The sequence below is a fragment of the Hirundo rustica genome, chromosome 4, assembly GCF_015227805.2.
Source record: "Hirundo rustica isolate bHirRus1 chromosome 4, bHirRus1.pri.v3, whole genome shotgun sequence".
NCBI classification, from domain to species: domain Eukaryota; kingdom Metazoa; phylum Chordata; class Aves; order Passeriformes; family Hirundinidae; genus Hirundo; species Hirundo rustica.
The window spans coordinates 13951986-13957883 of NC_053453.1; positions in this window are offsets into that span (position 1 = coordinate 13951986).

The window sequence follows — 5898 nt, forward strand, 5'->3', positions numbered from 1 at the left end:
AAATACTTTATCCTTGCTGAAGTAGAACAGAATGTGTTTTCAGAGATTCTGTGACACTCAAGATTTTTTTTATTCATATAAAAACTTCCGGGAAAAGTTACAGATTTTTCATACCTGCATACACATGTTTTGAAGATGTAGTTGAATGCATCTTTAGGTTTTATTTTTTTCCCCACCCCTTTCTGAAATACTTAAAATTGTGGTGGAATGTTATCTCCAGTCAAATCCAAAGGCTGCGGTTGGAAGCCTTGGAGGTATAACAATGAGTACTGGTTTAAATAACAGAGCAAAAAAACCTCACTCATGTTTCTTACTTCAAGACACCGAACAAAAGCAAGTAACTCTTGCTTATTATTTACTGTTATCTACTCAAATTTCAAACACTTCTGCTAGTATAAGTAGGTAATGGGGTAGAAAATCAGAAGCTTATAATGAATGATGTTGTGCGCTGTGATTTTCATCCTTAAACATTTATCTTTAAAAATAACATGGAATAAAAAATGGATGGCTGTGAATGCAGTGATAGTACTGATATTTCTCCTTGAGAAGGAGCACAGCTTTACACAGTTTTTTGCTGTAGAGCATGACTGTGGTCTGGTATGCACTGTTCCCTCGGAGCTGGAATGAGGCTGGGTGTTTTCAGACATGTAACATGCATTCAACACACGATAGATACATGCTGTAATACATTACACAGCAAACCTTGATAATCAGCTGTCCCATGCATTAAAGCTTCCTTCAACACACAGAATTTGTATTTTGCCTCCATTCACTTCTTCTGTCGTGTCTGTTACTTGGATCCTTTGTCAGGTTTCCCTTTCAGAGAGTATGACAATCATCATTTTTGTACTTGTCTATTGTGGCCAGTCACACACGTTTGACTGAGTTGCATGATCACACTTTAAGCTCTTCGGAACTTTCCAGACTTGTTCACACAAAAATAATCTGTTATTCAGATTAAAATTACTTTGTAGGTTCTGCTATGTAGAGCTTTGTTTTTGGAAAGAACATGGGTTTTGTAAAATTGCAAGTCTAAATAGTGTATCTGGAAAGTCTAGTAAATGGCAAATCCTTGTGAATACTTCGCATGTTCACTGTTTCACATTATGTGCTTTCAGGGCTTGTGGGAGTCTGCGTTGATCAACTTTAACTACAGTTCTCTCATTGGTAATGTTTCAAGTTATAGTTGATATACAGGGAAAGAATGAATCAAAATTTCATGCTTTTATCTCCTGATCTTTTAGGCTGTTTGGTCTCATTTTGGTCACATGTGCCTGTGTTGTGGGGAGAGAAGCTGAAAAAAGTTGTCTCCACTAATACTGGTGGGATCAAAATAACTTTTGTACTCACGTTGGACAGTTAATTTATTCTGAGTATGTCTCCAGAAGTAAGAATTTGGAGCTCTTTATACTCTAAATAATGTCAAAGTAATTGCCTGGTTGTTTCAGAGCTCTTTTTCCCTCTTTACAAAAGTAGAAATGTGCATTTTCAATACTTCAGTGGAGAAGCATGGGAGAGATTATTCTAAAAATATTTGCACAGGTTTAACTGACAGCTTTCAAAAAAATTGAGGTGTGTTTCCATATTTTTTCATAAACCCCTTTTTCTGCTGAGTCAAGAAAGCAGTGAGGTCATGGTGGGTGCATGAGAGCTGACCTGAATATTAATAGACCTGGCTGCATGCTTTGGAGTTACCTTACATGAAAGCACCTGTAGCTAGGCAGGATGTTTTTCCCAGTTTTTATTTTTGCAACAAACATGCAACAATACATCTTCCTTAATAACATAAATTGTGCAGAGCCTTTTCTGAAAATGTACCCTTACATTAGCACTCCCTGTGTGTTTGCTGCCACAGTAGTCCCTGGCTACGTAGCCTCATTGAAAAGACACTGTGCTTGCCTAGCTTCTTGTAAAGGGTGAAAGCTCAGCTTTTCTCTCAGCATTGAAATAACATTTGTTTTTCCAAATGTGAAGTTACTGTAAAAGTATTACAAAACTGCCTTGATTCTCAAGTGTTCTGTGAAATTCTGAATTTATTCTTTGGGACAGAAGCCCTCATTTTTCCTTGCCTTTGGACAATGCTTATCCTCCTGTCAGTTGTAATCTGGGTCCTGTTACAACCTAATACAAGTCATTTTACAGATGAATTGGAAAATCAGCTCCGTTATGCCATTCCTGTCCTTCAGTACTCTGTGCTGCCTATTGCTGTGTGCATTAATTCTGGAATGTCTGAAAACATAGTTCTAGAATTGAGCATTCTCAGTTCAGGAATAACGTGGAATGTTTTGTTTCCTATTTTAAAATGTAACACTTGTGTTTTGCTTATGAGGTAACATACAAATAGGGACTAGCATTGCAAGGTGTATCTGTAAGGAAAACAAGAGTCCCTCTAGTTTTGTGTCCACTCTGAAATGCAGCTGTGGTCCAAAGGAAGTTTTTTGACCACCTGCAAAGGCAAGTGTCCTGGAAAGATTTTGCTATTCCATCTCCAGCTTTGGGAGAGCTAAGCAGAGAGGGAAGCAGACTATACAGCCCAGGACTATACCTGCTAAAAGACTACCTGCAGGACTGTGTAAAAGTGGTCTTGGTCTGCATGAAGCACATCTGGGATGTTTGGATTCTCAAACATACTTGAATGCACCAGGGTTTAGCAAGTGGGAACCTCCCCTCTATGTTTAGTGACTAACAGGTGTTAGATATTAGCTCTAGTGTATCTCTTGGAAGAGAGAAGATGCCAAAAACAGATACCCGGGAACATGAATATGGAAGGATCTCTCAAGCTCATCTGGAAATTGGACATCAGTTACTGCTGTCATAAAAGCATGTCTGCAAGACTCAACATAAAATAGCTGTTGCTTTAACCCTTTATCTTGCTGCTTGAAGTCACTTGATTTATTCTTGTCTTAGAAAACACCGCCAGAAGAGGCAGTAGCTTTGGTGATAATTGTGTTTTGAGAGATAGTGTAATAACTTCTCACCTGGGTGGTGAGACCATATGCTACATCTTACTAAGTGTGAGGCTTAAATCCCTGTTCCTGTGACTATAGAAGAAGGTGCTAAACTACTCCTTTCTTGGAGTGTTTAACAGAGTATGGAATGGATAATGTGAGAGGAAGGAAAAGAGGAACTGTTATTATTCTTGGCCAGTAAGGACAAAATCTTCGGCTTTGATTCTTCTCCAGACATGACTTGGACATTAGAGGTCTAAAGTAACAGGGAATACAGTGAAGTAGGAGTCTTGGAAACAGGCTGTGTATCTGTCCTAGGTTGTTTGTTTCATACCAAGTACAAAGTGAACATGAACTAATTAGAAAATAATAGCAAATAATAAACAAAAGGATTCAGAAGACTGATGCAGATTTCAAGCTAAAAAATTTCTAAAGATCCCTCCCCGCCAAAAAACAACAGAAGACCCTCCACAAAAAAAACCCCAACCAACCAAATAAAAAAGCTGAAGCTGGAAAATGAAAAACTAAGAGCCTGCTTGCTAGCTTGAAAGGTAAGAGGAAGGGAGATGCATCCTGAGTGGGATCAGCAACATCACAGTTCAGAAACACGTTGCATCTGATTCGACACAGATGTGTCTCTGTGTATGGGATAGATTCTGAGCTAGAGTTTACAGTCTTTAGCCTCTTCCTGAAATGATTTTTCAAATTCTGGTAAATATATTGTGTTACGCAGATGGTGAAGATGGTAATTTTTTTTTTTTTTTTTTTTTTTTTTTTTTTTTTTTTTTTTTTTTGCCTGAAACCTCTTGTCCTTGAACTTGCATTCTTCTGTCCTGCCAATATTCGTGGTCCTACAGAGGTCTTGTCTGTACAGCATCTGCAGGTGCTCCTACCACATCTCCTCACCTGAGGTGCTGAGGCTTGGAGGACTATTCAGACATGCACTGCAAGAACAAATTAGCAAGGAGTGTGAGTTACAGTCAATTCAGATACTTCTGACCGTACCCTTCCTGTGTTAATTACTTGTTCAGTACTATGTCTTTTCCTCTTGATATCAAGCAGTTCTCCTCTAAAACCCTAGTTATATAAATAATAATATAATTGTAGTTTTTGGATATTCAAGGAGAAAATAATATGGAATACGCAGCCAGACCTGAAAACTGAGTTTATGTGGCAAGTGTAGGGTATCTACATTGGTTTCCTGCAAATGATTTTGCTGTTGTTCTTTACTTCTATGATTAGCCTAGAAAGCATTATACCTGCTGGAGTAATTTCATTGTCTTTGTATTAATTTTAGAACTAAGATGATGTGACCGCAACAGCTTTTTAAAGTTAGTTTTCAAAACTGCTTTTCATGGTGCTTCATTTTTTTCTTGAGTGGATTCTAACCTAATACATTACTGTTTTGATGACACCTCAGTTTTCAGTATGTGCTTTAGAATATGCCAAATATGTTTTTTCCAATATTACTTCCATTTCCCCAATTATCTGCTAATGAGAAAATCTGAAAGCTCTCCCACCCTTGATAAAGTAACATTTAAATCAGACCACTTTCCTTGTTCCTCTGGAACAAGGCATCTTTTACTGACTCGAGTGCCATGTTTCAACAAAATGCTGGGACTTGTTTTGGGAGGCTGGCTGCTTCACTGCTGGATACAACATTGCTCAGATCAAAACGGTTCTGCAGTTTACCCTGATTTCCTTACAGTGCAGCAGAGGGGAAGCCAGTTGCAGAATTAGGAAAACTGAATTGTGTTAACCCTGCAAAAAATTCTTCACTAAATAGCGTCTTTCCATTTTAGTAATGCTGGTTTCAACATGTCTGAATTGGGGCTATACTTTAAAACCAACTCCATGCCTGAGTACTTCATTGAATAAGTACTTTGCTTGATGCTGTACCCTCAGCACCTCTTTGGTGCCGGCTGAAACACTGGCACTGATTGTTATTTCAGGGAGTCTCCTAGGTGAGGAGGACACATAGCTTCGCTTCACCCCACAAGATCTTTGCTAGGTTGTCTTCTGTACGTAAGGTTTCCACCTGAGCTGAAATGTAGCCAGCAGTATTTAGCATGCAGGACTGGCTTTTTCAGCCCCGGTCATATCTGTAATCCTGAATTACATTAGGGCTGCCAAGGAGGTCGTTCCCTATGAGCCTCCTTCAGCACACCAGAAGCTGCAGCCCTGGGCCACCTTCTGTCCTTCGAGGTGTGACACAAAGAGCCTGCGGGGCCTGAGGCATTGCTTCCCACCGAGGCTCCTGCGTGAGCTCGGGCTGGTTCGGAAAGCAGGTGCTGTTTATTAGGCATTTCTATCTATGCACGGAGACGACTCCCAAAACTTGGGTCACGGAACGCAGCAGGGCTTTGGGAACTCCAAGGAGGTTCCGTGCGCCAAGCAGTGTGCGAGAGCGGTTGGTCCTATCTCACTCCCTCAGGCTCTCCTTAACAGCGAGCGCTTCGGCCGGCCGCCGGCGGGCAGGTGTCTCTTCGGGGCAGCTGGCGAGGGCCGAGGCCATCACCTGTCGGCGGGGTCCGTGTGCGTGCAGCAAGCCCCGCTCCGCACGCCCCAGAGCCATTCCCCCGCCGCCTTTGAAGTGCAGCCCCCGCCCGAGGGGACGGGCGCTGTCGGGGCGGTCGCTCCGGGAGCGCCGGCCGGAGCGGGGCTGACGAGGGGGCACCGGGGCGGCGGGGGAAGGGCGGACGGAGGCGTCGCCCGGGCCGGCCCGGAGCCGGGTCTCTCTGTTTCCCCGTAAATAAAGCGCCGGGCCGTGGGCGGCCGTATAAATGCGGCTGCGGCGGGGCCGGCTCGCCCTGCCCCAGGCCGGGGAGCGGGCGCGGGCAGAGCCGTCGGAGCCGCGGTTCAGGACGCGGACAGCGCTGCGGGGCCGCGGGCGCGGCGGCGGGGCCGGCAGGGGGGGCCGCGCTCGCCGCCCGCCGCCTCAGGCGGGGCC